Source organism: Puntigrus tetrazona, chromosome 14 (assembly GCF_018831695.1).
Source record: "Puntigrus tetrazona isolate hp1 chromosome 14, ASM1883169v1, whole genome shotgun sequence".
NCBI classification, from domain to species: Eukaryota; Metazoa; Chordata; class Actinopteri; order Cypriniformes; family Cyprinidae; genus Puntigrus; species Puntigrus tetrazona.
The window spans coordinates 3,809,510-3,825,805 of NC_056712.1; positions in this window are offsets into that span (position 1 = coordinate 3,809,510).

A 16,296-nucleotide genomic window follows, 5' to 3' on the forward strand; every position below is an offset into this window, starting at 1 on the left:
AGTTTTCAACGTGGTCGCCAAAGCGATACTGATACCCTGTTCTCCGAATTACTAAGCGAATAAGATCAAATAAGGGCCACCACATCCACTCTCCTTTAAATGGAGAGACAAAAGGTTTATCGGTCTGACACAGAGTGTCAGTAATGTACAACGACCACGTTAAAGAGTCCATTTCCAGCTGAACGCGATAAAAACACCCATTGACATGAATAAAGAAACTTGTTCGACTAATCACGTGGTCACGTGATGACGTGGCTAACAAACTAAGACTTCTAAAAGTTGTTTGACACGAACAAAATTAAATAAAATCTTTGAAGCGTGTTCATAAATCGTGAAAAACTACTCCACGCTCCACGTGATCACACCAAACTGTGTATTTTTGTTCATGTAAACGAGAGTTTTTATGACTTCAGCTGAAATGGAGTTTTCAACGTGGTCGCTCCGTTCGGACTAATCACGTGGTCACGTGATGACTTGTCTAACAAACTAAGACTTCTAAAAGTTGTTTGACACGAACAAAATTAAATAAAATCTTTGAAGCGTGTTCATAAATCGTAAAACTACTCCACGCTCCACGTGATCACTCCAAACTGTGTCTCTTTTTTTGTTTAAAAGGGTGTTTTTATGACTTCAGCTGAAATGGAGTTTTCAACGTGGTCGCCAGCGATACTGATACCCTGTTCTCCGAACTACTAAGCTTAATAAGATCAAATAAGGGCCACTACATCCACTCTCCTTTAAATGGAGAGAGAGAAAAGGTTTATCGGTCTGACACAAAGTGTCAGTAATGTACAACGACCACGTTAAACAGTCCATTCCCAGCTGAACGCGATAAAAACACCCATTGACATGAATAAAGAAACTTGTTTCGACTAATCACGTGGTCACGTGATGACGTGGCTAACAAACTAAGACTCTAAAAGTTGTTTGACACGAACAAAATTAAATAAAATCTTTGAAGCGTGTTCATAAATCGAAAACTACTCCACGCCCACGTGATCACTCCAAACTACTCCAGGGTGTTTTTATGACTTCAGCTGAAATGGAGTTTTCAACGTGGTCGCCCACTGATACCCTGTTCTGAACTACTAGCTTAATAAGATCAAATAAGGTCCACTACATCCACTCTCTCCTTTAAATGGAGAGACAAAAGGTTTTCGGTCTGACACAGAGTGTCAGTAATGTAAACGACCACGTTAAACAGTCCATTCCAGCTGAACGCGATAAAAAACACCCATTGACATGAATAAAGAAACTTCTTGTTCGACTAATCACGTGGTCACGTGATGACGTGTCAAACAAACTAAGACTTCTAAAAGTTGTTTGACACGAACAAAATTAAATAAAATCTTTGAAGCGTGTTCATAAATCGTAAAACTACTCCACGCTCAACGTGATCACTCCAAACTGTGTCTTTTTTCATTTAAAAGGGTGTTTTTATGACTTCAGCTGAAATGTGAGTTTTCAACGTGGTCGCCAAAGCGATACTGATACCCTGTTCTCCGAATTACTAAGTTTAATAAGATCAAATAAGGGCCACTACATCCACTCTCCTTTAAATGGAGAGAGAAAAGGTTTATCGGTCTGACACAAAGTGTCAGTAATGTACAACGACCACGTTAAACAGTCCATTTCCAGCTGAACGCGATAAAAACACCCATTGACATGAATAAAGAAACTTGTTCGACTAATCACGTGGTCACGTGATGACGTGTCTAACAAACTAAGACTTCTAAAAGTTGTTTGACACGAACAAAATTAAATAAAATCTTTGAAGCGTGTTCATAAATCAGAAACTACTCCACGCTCCACGTGATCACTCCAAACTGTGTCTCTTTTGTTATTGTAAAAGAGTTTTTATGACTTCAGCTGAAATGGAGTTTTCAACGTGGTCGCAAAGCGACATACTGATACCCTGTTCTCCGAACTACTAAGGTTTAATAAGATCAAATAAGGTCCACTACATCCACTCTCCTTTAAATGGAGAGACAAAAAGGTTTATCGGTCTGACACAGAGTGTCAGTAATGTACAACGACCACGTTAAACAGTCCATTTCCAGCTGAACGCGATAAAAACACCCATTGACATGAATAAAGAAACTTCGTTTGGACTAATCACGTGGTCACGTGATGACTTGTCTAACAAACTAAGACTTCTAAAAGTTGTTTGACACGAACAAAATTAAATGAAATCTTTGAAGCGTGTTCATAAATCGTAAAACTACTCCAAGCTCCACGTGATCACTCCAAACTGTGTCTCTTTGTTCATGTAAACGAGAGTTTTTATCGACTTCCGCTGAAATGGAGTTTTCAAACGTGGTCGCTGTGCGATACTGATACCCTGTTCTCCGAATTACTAAGCGAATAAGATCAAATAAGGTCCACCACATCCACTCTCCTTTAAATGGAGATAGAAAAGGTTTATCGGTCTGACACAGTGTCAGCAATGTACAACGACCACGTTAAACAGTCCATTTCCAGCTGAACGCGATAAAAACACACATTGACATGAATAAAGAAACTCCGTTTGGACTAATCACGTGGTCACGTGATGACGTGTCAAACAAACTAAGACTTCTAAAAAATGTTTGACACGAACAAAATTAAATAAAATCTTTGAAGCGTGTTCATAAATCGTAAAACTACTCCACGTGATCACTCCAAACTGTGTCTCTTTTTTTGTTTAAAAGGGTGTTTTTATGACTTCAGCTGAAATGGAGTTTTCAACGTGGTCGCCAAAGCGATACTGATACCCTGTTCTCCGAACTACTAAGCGAATAAGATCAAATAAGGTCCACCACATCCACTCTCCTTTAAATGGAGATAGAAAAGGTTTATCGGTCTGACACAGAGTGTCAGTAATGTACAACGACCACGTTAAACAGTCCATTTCCAGCTGAACGCGATAAAAACACCCATTGACATGAATAAAGAAACTCCGTTCGGACTAATCACGTGGTCACGTGATGACGTGGCTAACAAACTAAGACTTCTAAAAGTTGTTTGACATGAACAAAATTAAATAAAATCTTTGAAGCGTGTTCATAAATCGTAAAACTACTCCACGCTCCATGTGATCACTCCAAACTGTGTATTTTTGTTCATGTAAACGAGAGTTTTTATGACTTCAGCTGAAATGGAGTTTTCAACGTGGTCGCTCCTGTTCGACTAATCACGTGGTCACGTGATGACGTGGCTAACAAACTAAGACTTCTAAAAGTTGTTTGACACGAACAAAATTAAATAAAATCTTTGAAGCGTGTTCATACATTGTAAAACTACTCCATGCTCCACGTGATCACTCCAAACTGTGTCTCTTTTTTGTTTAAAAGGGTGTTTTTATGACTTCAGCTGAAATGGAGTTTTCAACGTGGTCGCTGTGCGATACTGATACCCTGTTCTCCGAACTACTAAGCGAATAAGATCAAATAAGGTCCACCACATCCACTCTCCTTTAAATGGAGATAGAAAAGGTTTATCGGTCTGACACAGTGTCAGTAATGCACAACGACCACGTTAAACAGTCCATTTCCAGCTGAACGCGATAAAAACACCCATTGACATGAATAAAGAAACTCCGTTCGGACTTATCACGTGATGACGTGTCAAACAAACTAAGACTTCTAAAAGTTGTTTGACACGAACAAAATTAAATAAAATCTTTGAAGCGTGTTCATAAATCGTAAAACTACTCCACGCTCAACGTGATCACTCCAAACTGTGTCTCTTTGTTCATGTAAACGAGAGTTTTTATCGACTTCCGCTGAAATGGAGTTTTCAACGTGGTCGCTCCGTTCGGACTAATCACGTGGTCACGTGATGACGTGGCTAACAAACTAAGACTTCTAAAAGTTGTTTGACACGAACAAAATTAAATACAATCTGTGAAGCGTGTTCATAAATCGTAAAACTGCTCCACGCTCCACGTGATCACTCCAAACTGTGTTTCTTTTTTTGTTTAAAAGGGTGTTTTTATGACTTCAGCTGAAATGGAGTTTTCAACGTGGTCGCTCCGTTCGGACTAATCACGTGGTCACGTGATGACGTGGCTAACAAACTAAGACTTCTAAAAGTTGTTTGACACGAACAAAATTAAATACAATCTTTGAAGCGTGTTCACAAATCGTAAAACTACTCCACGCTCAACGTGATCACTCCACACTGTGTCTTTTTCTTCATGTAAGGGAGAGTTTTTATGACTTCAGCTGAAATGGAGTTTTCAAAGTTGTCGCTCCGTTCGGACTAATCACGTGGTCACGTGATGACGTGGCAAACAAACTAAGACTTCTAAAAGTTGTTTGACATGAACAAAATTACATAAAATCTTTGAAGCATGTTCATAAATCGTAAAACTAGTCCACGCTCAACGTGATCACTCCAAACTGTGTCTCTTTGTTCATGTAAACGAGAGTTTTTATGACTTCAGCTGAAATGGAGTTTTCAACGTGGTCGCTCCGTTCGGACTAATCACGTGGTCACGTGTCAAACAAACTAAGACTTCTAAAAGTTGTTTGACACGAACAAAATTAAATAAAATCTTTGAAGCGTGTTCATAAATCGTAAAACTACTCCACGCTCCATGTGATCACTCCAAACTGTGTCTTTTTGTTCATGTAAACGAGAGTTTTTATGACTTCAGCTGTGTTAGGGTTATGTATTGAAATTATGCAACTTTGATCCTTCAGTTTCAGCTTCCATCGGGTGCCAGGCTTTGTCAGCCTGGTGAGAACGGAATGTTAGAGTTGAATGTTGACAGTTATGCACCTGTGGCCTTTTAGTTTCAGTTTGATCCTTAGTCGTGACATGGCCTCTGTATAATACTGATAGGGCCACCGGAAGAATCTGAAGGAGTGAAGATTCTGACGCACGAGAGAAGTTGCCAATTGTTTTCATTTACTGTATCTTGTCTTTTTCTCTATAAATAAAGCGACTTGCAATCTGAGCTTCGGAGGCAAAAGGGAGGTTAAGGAGAAACCTGCTTCTCTCCCGCTTGCAATCGACAGCGCAATCCTTGCAAGCTTTAAAATCCAGAAACTTGTCTTGTGTTTTACTTCGCCTTGAGTTGATCCTTCCTGGTAAAGAGCCGTTTGAGTGAAATAGTCTCAACATTTACTTGGTCCTTCGAGCCGGATCCCAACACGACAGAGCGGAGGAGGAGAGGACGAAGAGGAGCCGAGAGACAGTCTCTGCAGAGCCAGGCAATAGCTGCCTGAAAAAAAAATCCACCCGCGTGAATTCGAGGGGGGTCGGTGATTCTTCGTCTGGAAAAATCAACTTCTCCGGGCTGTCTGACGGGAGCCGTTGGAAGGACAACTCAACGCACTGATCAGGTGATATACCGGTATTGTTTTTATGGGTGAAGTATGTGGATGAGACTGCAGTATAATAGGTACTCGAGGTATAACTCGAGCGTACCCGTTGATTTGCCTGCTAAGGCGAAGGATCTGGATCGACTCGAGCCTAGGTTACTAGCTGCTAGCCCGAGCGTACCCGTTGATTTGCCTGCTAAGGCGAAGGATCTGGATCGACTCTGGTAGCACAGTAATCAGGTTACTAGCTGCTAGCTCGAGCGTACCCGTTGATTTGCCTGTTAAGGTGAAGGATCTGGATCGACTCTGAGGGCACAGTAATCAGGTTACTAGCTGCTGGCTGGAGCGTACCCGTTGATTTACCTGTTAAGGTGAAGGATCTGGATCGACTCCGCGAGCACAGTAATCTCGACAGAAGAATCTGTCGACCAATTGTCTAGGACATTGGTTTGTCGACAAAAGGTTGTTCTAAGCGCGCATTGTATGAATGGTATGAATGTGTTGTATGAACGTCATTGTGAATCACTAGGATTTGCGGTGAATAAGGTGGTTGTTGTGGTTTAGGAATAACACAACTGATATTTTTCCCCACTAGAAGGGGAGTTGTGTTGTTCAAACATAAAATTTATATTGGGTTTGAGTCAAAATTGAAAAGTTGGTTTGTTCAGACGGCTGTATCGGCAGACAAATTAGTGTCTGTAGAAGCTTGGTGCAGTGGACGATCTGATCAGACGTGTGACTAATCGTTGACTCTTACCAAAAAGCAAACATGGGCGCAGGAAATAGTAAATTGACGGGAGATCCAAAGTTTATGCATGCATATTCGGCAGACAGTGTGCGATATCTCAATGAGTGGAATAAAAAATATGATTTCAGTGGTAAATTAGTCAAAAGGTACTGCGCTCTCTTAATAAACAAAATAAAGGTTGATTTATCCTTAGCCAAGGGAAAAAAGGTTGATCTGTTGAAACTTCAATTGATTGAAGCGACGAAGTGGCAAGAGCAGGCTGATAAAAGACAGGTGGAAGTCGAAGAGAAAAAAAGACAGAAACTAGAAAGATTGGTTGCAGTGCAAAAAGAAGAGGATCCAGCAGATTATGTTGGGAGACCAGAGGCATTGTATAGGCAAGAAAAGTTAAGAGTAGAGAGAGCAGCTCAGCGAGAGGAGCCGAGAGAGCAGGCAGCACAAAGCGAAGTGCGAGTAAAAGGGAAGGAGACAGAAAAACATGACCGATCCAAGATAACTGAATTCAGTCCCCCTCAGACTAGACGAAATACACCCTATGCTGAAGCAGTTGCCCTGATAGAGAGAATTAAGGAAGAAAAAGAGCATAAAAAAGACCCCTTGAACTCCTCACACCTTTCATCAGAATCAGATTTCGTTTTTCCAGCCATCCAAGTGGCAAATCCACATTACGGTGTAGAGGACGATCGCAATAGATACCTTAATGTGTATCGCCCATGGTCAGACCAAGAAATTAAAGAGGCAGCAGAGGCACTTGGTCCACTTGAAAATACCGCTGCATGGATAGAGAATTTTAACCAACTGATACGCACGATCGCTTAAATGGCCAAGAGGTTGACAGAGTTGCGGGATTGGCTCTTAAATACAAATATGGCCTGGTTAGGGATAATTTCACGGGTCTAGATAGGAATAATGATCCGTTAGCTCATGATGGAGAGGCATTGAAAAATGCAGTAGGAGCATTGACAGAAAGAATTAGAAACACCCTTGGAACGCGCCCAGATTACTCTAATATATCCCAGTGTACACAGAAAGATGGAGAAGATGTACAGGAATACAGAGCACGTCTGGAAGAAGTTTTTAGGGTTAACAGTGGGATTCAGTATAGTGTCGTGGAGGCTAGTCCATACCAACAGCAATTAAAACAAGCACTCCTTTCAGGATTCAATCCCCAGTTGACGAACTACATCAAAAAATATAATATAAGTTGGTCCACCGACTCAGTGAATAGCATAATGACTAATGCCAAACATGGACAGGGATTGTTGAAAAATAAAAAAGAAAAAGCAGACAGGGCCCATACTTTCGCTGCACTCACTGCCCTCTCCCAAGGCGGGGCCTCACGTGGTGCAGACACTTATTACCAAGCTAATCGGAGAGGAAGAGGGAGGGGGAGAAAAGCAGCACGTGGTCGAGGTAGAGAGAGAGAGTTGTCGAAACTGGCACGCGATGACAGAGAATATGATAGGTGTTTTAATTGCCACAAGGAAGGCCATTATAGCCGAGACTGCCCAGAACCGCTAAAGCCCAGAACACAGGGTAGAAGCCCCGAAGAGAGCTACAGACCAGCCCCATATAATGATCAATTATGACTAGTCGAGCCCAATAACGACCCCATAAGTGACCCAGAAAATGACTCCGATCTAGGCGAGACTGATAATGACCCCAAAACTGACCTAGACTTGCAGAGCAGTATCGAGGCTTTTTTAGCTTTGTCAGGAAATACTCGCTCACCCGAACGAGAGCTAATAGTGAATGGAACCCGAGTGAAATTTCTCTGTGACTCTGGGGCAGACAGAACAGTATTACATGACATAATTCCAGGATTGCAGCCTAGCTCTAAAAAGATATATGTAAAATCAGCCAATGGGCTGGTTACAGAGAATAAGTTTTCTCAACCAACCACCATTAACGATCCAAAAACGGGCCTCAGCACAGACACAGAAGTAGTGTTATGTCCAGGTTGTCCAGTAAACCTCCTGGGTAGGGATCTCATGTCCCCACTTCAAATCTCCATACACCCACTGAAAACAGGCATGGTTGCTATAGGGAAGGATGAGGAAGTGCCCACATACCCAGTGCAGTGTTTAAAAGAGCCCAATTACTACTGGTCTTTAGATTTCCCCGATCAAGATCCAGGGAGGATAGGGAAGAATCTGCTAGATTTGTTACCAGAACCAACACCCCCAAAGACAGAAGTTAAAACTGACAGGGACCTACATGTGACTATGTATTACAAGCGAGACCCAGGGCCCGACCCAGCCTACTCAGAAAGATTTTGAGGCTAGGGCCTCAACACGTGACATTGAGCACACTATACACAGACAGAAAAGGAAATGCTGTTTGCTCTGTGAAACTTTACAGCGAGGCACAGCGACTTTTTGAAGGTCAAGGCAGACCGCCACATGTATCTTTGTCTAAAACAGATAAGATGAAGTGGGAAGTGTTGCCAAAACTGATAGAGCAAGGACAGCTAGACAGATGGTCAGACAATGGGGATGGGTGGGAAGTGAATGAGAGGCGCTCTCTATTCCAAAACAGTGAACTGGATGTGTACACTTACCCCAGAGCCCATTTGACTGAAGACACAATATGACATTCTTTAGCCGCTGTTGAGATAGATCCTTTTCTCAAAGCAGTGCCAGAAAAATTTTGGTCAAGAGGGAAGACAGACGTAGGGTTAATGACGACAGCATCACCCATGGTTATAAAGCCAAAACAAACTATAGGCCCCGCATAAAGCAATATCCCTTAAGCCAGATGCACAGGAAGGCATAAAACCAGTTATTGAAGAAATGATAAAGGCAGGTATAATAGTTGAAGCCCCCGAGGCCCACTGTAACACGCCGATTTTTCCTGTCAAGAAAGCAGACTCCCAGAGCTGGAGGATGATTCAAGATTTAAGAGCTGTAAATCAAGCTGTAGAGAGCAGGGCCCCCTGTGTGCCAGATCCACACACATTGTTGAATCAGTTAAAACCTGAAATGAAATGGTTTACGGTAGTGGATTTAAGCAATGCATTTTTCTCCATACCAGTACATAAAGACTCACAGGGGTGGTTTGGGTTTACTTACAAATGTAAAAAATACACTTACACCCGCCTTCCTCAGGGATTTGTTGATAGCCCGACAATCTTTTCATCAGAACTAATGAGCTGTCTGTCACCCCTCGCGGTTCCAACCCACAGTCAGGTTTTAGTTTATGTCGATGACGTATTGATTGCATCAGACACACAAGAGCACAACAAAGAAGCTGCTGTAAAAGTGTTTCAGCATTTAGCAGCGACAGGGAACAAAGCTTCTTTAGCCAAACTGCAATGGGCAAAACAGGAAGTGGTATTTTTAGGTCACAAAATAACCCCGCTAGGTAGAGCCCTAACTGACAGCAGAAAAGAGGCTATACAGCTAGCACCAAAACCCGAGACAAAGCAACAGATGTTGCAATTTTTAGGTTTGTGTAACTACTGCAGACAATGGATTGCAGACTACGCCATACTAACACAGCCCTTGTTAGACATGATTTATGGCATTCCTACAGCCATGAAAGATAAGATTAGCTGGACCCCGGAGGGGGAAAAAGCTTTCACACAGCTAAAGGAGGGATTGATTCAATCCACAGTGTTGAGTTTACCTGATTATTCCAAACCATTTAATCAGACAGTAGACTGCAAAGACAAATTTATGACGTCAGTGCTGACACAGGAGTCAGGTGGAAAGAACAAACCAGTAGCTTACTACTCCAAGAGGTTAGATCCAGTGGCTTGTGCACTTCCACCTTGTGTGAGAGCTGTATGTGCAGCAGCCCTAGCAGTCCAGGCATCAGCTGAAGTAGTGTTGTTTCATAAACTCACACTATTGGTCCCACACTCAGTCGACGCACTATTAACTGAAACAAAAATGTCATTTCTATCACCAGCAAGACATTTAGCCGTCATGTCCATTTTAATGTCACAGCCACATCTCACCATCAAAAGATGTACGACATTAAACCCATCTTCTCTGTTGCCAACCTGTAATGACGGCACACCACACTGTTGCTTGACCAGCACAGAACAGAATTGCAAACCTAGGCCTGACTTGAGAGATGTTCCATTAACTGAGGGAGAGACACTGTTTGTAGATGGTTCATGCTCTAAAAATAGTCAAGGTGAAACTCAATGTGGTTATGCTGTTGTGTCAGAAAAAGAGATAGTGACTGCAGGGAAACTTCCCTCTCATTATTCAGCCCAGGCAGCCGAAGTTATAGCGTTAGCAAAAGCGTGCCAAGTATCGCGAGGAAAAGACGTCACAATCTACACAGATAGCCAATATGCATTTTCTACTTTACACCATTTTGCAGCACAATGGGCGCGAAGGGGCATGAAAACTGCTAGTGGTCAAAGCGTGAAACACGCCGCCCTCCTTACAGACTTATTAAAAGCCATTCAACTCCCTCGTAAAATTGCAGTGTGTAAATGCGCCGCACACACTAAGGGTACTGACCCAGTTTCACTTGGCAATGCAAAGGCAGATGAAGCAGCTAAGCAAGCTGCACAAGGGAAGCTAGAGATATGTGAAATACATAAAGTAACATCAGTAGAAACTCCATTAGACATGTCAGTAATATCAGACATGCAAAATCAAGCACCAGCATCCGAGAAGCAAATGTGGTTAACAAAAGGAGCACAATTGTCAGATGACACATACAGACTTGAAGGCAAACTGTGCCTTCCACGAAGTTTGTACAAAACAGCAGCAATCTTGACACATGGGCAAGCACATATGTCAACAGGAGGGATGGTGCATAGGGTAGAACAGTACTTTTATGCACCAGGTTTTAATAACTACTCAAAAAATTTTTGTAAATCTTGTTTGATCTGCTGTAAACATAACTCACAGGGAAACTGCAGGCCTAAGAGAGGTCAATTTCCAAAGCCAGACTACCCTTTTCAGTTTATCCACATGGATTTTATTGAACTGACACCTTGCCAACAGTACAAATACTGTTTGGTGCTGGTAGATCCATTTTCCAAATGGGTTGAAATAGTGCCCAGTAAACATGCTGATGCACTAACGGTGGCTAAAGCTTTGTGTAAGACAATCATCCCAGAACATGGAGTACCTCAGAGACTGTACAGTGATAATGGACCACATTTTGTGAATGATGTAGTCTCTCAGATGTCCATTAATTTAGGCATAGAGCTCAAAAACCATTGTTCTTATCACCCACAGAGTGCAGGGTTGGTTGAGAGGACTAATGGCACCGTTAAACTTAGATTGAGGAAAACAATGGAACAGACAGGCAGAAATTGGGTTGAATGTTTGACGTTGGTCAAAATGTATATGAGAATAACGCCCACTGACAAAGGACTAACACCTTTTGAAATACTGTATGGTAGACCGTTCAGTTTACCGCTGTGTGATGATGTGTGTGAGAAACCACAAGAGCAGCATACACTAGCAGAATGGATGAACAAAATGTTGAAATTTAAAGATGTTGTGAGTGCAAATGACCTGCCAGCCGTTCCTCTGTCTACACAGGAAACCCGAGTGAAACCTGGAGATACCATCCTGATCAAAGCTGTAAAGAGGAAAAACTGGACCTCGCCAAGTGGGAAGGACCTTTCACCGTGGTGCTGACTACCCCAACTGCCTTAAAGATCGCTGAGAGGTCTACGTGGATTCATCAGAGCCACTGTAAAAGGTCACAGAGTTTCCTGCCTAAAACGACGCAGTGCGGGTGTGAAGTCCGGTTACAAAGGGTGGTGAAGGCAATAGGCCTCGCTGGTCTCAACCCGGTGAAGAAACCAACAGAGCCCTACTCATTTTTAGCATGGCGTGGAAAGAAATCACCTTTGTGGCAGTAGCAGTCCTGGTGGGGGTCCTGCTGTGGATGGATGCGGAGGAAAGAGAGACAATTGCAGCGGAGCGGAAAGAGGTGAAATTTGACTGGTTCACAGAACGACATGAACTAAAAACTCAGTTTGATTTGAACATGTGGTATGCTTATGCAAAGTTCCTAGCGAATAGCACAAATTCAACCAACTGCTATGTCTGTACTAAAATGCCAACAGCAAGCAGGAACCCGCGCATGGTTCCTAGACCATATAGAAATGTTTCAACATTGTTTCCTGAAACACTTGTATCAGCTTACAGCTCTGCTTATTTGAATTCCACTAAGAACAACAAATTGCCTGCACCTGTGAATATGAGCACATTGACTTTCAAGAACTTGTTAATACTCAACACCACAGGAGAAGAGAAACTGTGTGGACCGGTGCACATAGAGGCAGGGTCCGTTTTTACCTGTTATGAGAATCGAGAGACACTAGGTGGCGCTCCAGAGCAAGAAATGGGAGATGTCCCCTCTGCATACTGTAATCAGACATTTACAGTGTGTGTAGCAGGTAAACATAATGGAATTAATCCTACACTGACAATTTGTGAGTCATATTTTACAGTTCCTGACGTCATGGGAACCACACCGCAGTCAACACATGTGTGGTTATGTGGCTACAATGTTTATTCCAATCTACCTGCGAGGTGGACCGGACGATGTGCCCCTGTCCTGCTGACAGACCATTCCTACATCGTAAGTGCACATCCTAGCAAAGTAAGACTGAGAAAAAGGTCTTTTGAGAGACATGACTCTATCTGGGGGACGGACGTTCCCAAAGACCACAAGCTATGGACTGATGGAGAGAAAGTTTTACTGGCCCTTTTTCCATGGGATGGGGTTGGTAAACTAATGTTACGCATGGAGACGGTGGATTACCGTTTTGGTTTGTTCGTAAATAACACCATAGCCGCCATAAAAGGAGTACAGGCAGAGCTGAGAGCGCTGAGACAAATGGAGCTTCAAGACAGACTGGTATTAGATCAACTCACAGCCTCCACCGGAGGAGTGTGTGCAATAGTTGGAACATCATGCTGCACGTTTATACCAGACAACGATGCGGACGGAGGAGTAATCGAACGAGCAATAGCCAACCTCACTGCATTGAGAAATGCCATGGAGAAAGACAGCATAACAACTCAAGGACTGTTATCATGGCTGTTCAGTGGGGGATGGTGGAGTGTGCTAATGAAAATGGTCACACCAGTAATTGCAGTCTTAAGTTTGCTGTGTTTGTGCATGATCTGTGTTTTACCATGTTTAAGGGCAATGATTACTAAAATGATTAGCCAGACATTTCTCAGTTTTACCATGCTTCTCCACCAAGAGAGAAATGGAGAGCTTTAAGCATCATGTATGAAGTCTCAGTTAAAACCACAGCTGTGACATGGCTGAGTGCTGATGTTATGATACAAAAGGTACACTGATAAGCTACAGTAGCCGTGCTGAGAACAAGAGGCACTGTTTTATTTCATTCTTCCTTTTCAGTTTATTTTCACATTTTCCTCCTATGTTCAAGTTTTAAAATTGTATATTGTATACATTATGATTAAGATGCAAGCCTTACAGGTGATCGCCCAGGTAACATTTTGGGGGTCGGTTGGGAATTTTTCCTCAGATACTGGGGTTTTCGCCCAACCTTGCTGTTTAAAGTAAGCATTGACTATGTAATCCAATAATCAGTAGAGAAGTAGTTCAAAATACATATGCTTTATTATGTTATTTTTCAGGTGCTAAATGTCAAACAGGAGGGAGATGTTAGGGTTATGTATTGACATTATGCAACTTTGATCCTTCAGTTTCAGCTTCCATCGGGTGCCAGGCTTTGTCAGCCTGGTGAGAATGGAATGTTAGAGTTGAATGTTGACAGTTATGCACCTGTGGCCTTTTAGTTTCAGTTTGATCCTTAGTCGTGACATGGCCTCTGTATAATACTGATAGGGCCACCGGAAGAATCTGAAGGAGTGAAGATTCTGACGACGAGAGAAGTTGCCAATTGTTTTCATTTACTGTATCTTGTCTTTTTCTCTATAAATAAAGCGACTTGCAATCTGAGCTTCGGAGGCAAAAGGGAGGTTAAGGAGAAACCTGCTTCTCTCCCGCTTGCAATCGACAGAGCAATCCTTGCAAGCTTTAAAATCCAGAAACTTGTCTTGTGTTTTACTTCGCCTTGAGTTGATCCTTCCTGGTAAAGAGCCGTTTGAGTGAAATAGTCTCAACAAGCTGAAATGGAGTTTTCAACGTGGTCGCTCCGTTCGGACTAATCACGTGGTCACGTCATGACGTGGCTAACAAACTAAGACTTCTAAAAGTTGTTTGACACGAACAAAATTAAATAAAATCTTTGAAGCGTGTTCATAAATCGTAAAACTACTCCACGCTCCACGTGATCACTCCAAACTGTGTCTCTTTTTTTGTTTAAAAGGGTGTTTTTTTGACTTCAGCTGAAATGTGATTTTCAATGTGGTCCTGTGCGATACTGATAACCTGTTCTCCGAACTACTAAGCGAATAAGATCAAATAAGGTCCACCACATCCACTCTCCTTTAAATGGAGAGAGAAAAGGTTTATCGGTCTGACACAAAGTGTCAGTAATGTACAACGACCACGTTAAACAGTCCATTCCCAGCTGAACGCGATAAAAACACCCATTGACATGAATAAAGAAACTTCGTTCGGACTAATCACGTGGTCACGTGATGACGTGGCTAACAAACTAAGACTTCTAAAAGTTGTTTGACACGAACAAAATTAAATAAAATCTTTGAAGCGTGTTCATAAATCGTAAAACTACTCCACGCCCACGTGATCACTCCAAACTGTGTCTTTTTTCATTTAAAAGGGTGTTTTTATGACTTCAGCTGAAATGGAGTTTTCAACGTGGTCGCTGTGCGATACTGATACCCTGTTCTCCGAATTACTAAGCGAATAAGATCAAATAAGGGCCACTACATCCACTCTCCTTTAAATGGAGAGAGAGAAAATGTTTATCGGTCTGACACAAAGTGTCAGTAATGTACAACGACCACGTTAAACAGTCCATTTCCAGCTGAACGCGATAAAAACACCCATTGACATGAATAAAGAAACTTCGTTCGGACTAATCATGTGGTCACGTGATGACGTGGCTAACAAACTAAGACTTCTAAAAGTTGTTTGACACGAACAAAATTAAATAAAATCTTTGAAGCGTGTTCATAAATCGTAAAACTACTCCACGCTCCACGTGATCACTCCAAACTGTGTCTCTTTTTTTGTTTAAAAGGGTGTTTTTATGACTTCAGCTGAAATTGAGTTTTCAACGTGGTCGCTGTGCGATACTGATACCCTGTTCCCCGAACTACTAAGCGAATAAGATCAAATAAGGGCCACCACATCCACTCTCCTTTAAATGGAGAGAGAGACAAGGTTTATCGGTCTGACACAGTGTCAGTAATGTACAACGAACACGTTAAACAGTCCATTTCCAGCTGAACGCGATAAAAACACCCATTGACATGAATCGTTAGTTCTAATCACGTGGTCACGTGATGACGTGGCTAACAAACTAAGACTTCTAAAAGTTGTTTGACACGAACAAAATTAAATAAAATCTTTGAAGCGTGTTCATAAATCGTAAAACTACTCCACGCTCCACGTGATCACTCCAAACTGTGTCTCTTTTTTTGTTTAAAAGGGTGTTTTTATGACTTCAGCTGAAATGGAGTTTTCAACGTGGTCGCTGTGCGATACTGATACCCTGTTCTCCGAATTACTAAGCGAATAAGATCAAATAAGAGGCACATCCACTCTCCTTTAAATGGAGAGAAAAGGTTTATCGGTCTGACACAAAGTGTCAGTAATGTACAACGACCACGTTAAACAGTCCATTCCCAGCTGAACGCGATAAAAACACCCATTGACATGAATAAAGAAACTTCGTTCGGACTAATCACGTGGTCACGTGATGACGTGGCTAACAAACTAAGACTTCTAAAAGTTGTTTGACACGAACAAAATTAAATAAAATCTTTGAAGCGTGTTCATAAATCGTAAAACTACTCCACGCCCACGTGATCACTCCAAACTGTGTATTTTTGTTTAAAAGAGAGTTTTTATGACTTCAGCTGAAATGGAGTTTTCAACGTGGTTGCTCCGTTCGGACTAATCACGTGGTCACGTGATGACTTGGTCTAACAAACTAAGACTTGTAAAGTTGTTTGACACGAACAAAATTAAATAAAATCTTTGAAGCGTGTTCATAAATCGTAAAACTACTCCACGCTCAACGTGATCACTCCAAACTGTGTCTCTTTTTTTTGTTAAAAAGGGTGTTTTTATGACTTCAGATGAAATGTGATTTTCAACGTGGTCGCCAAAGCGATACTG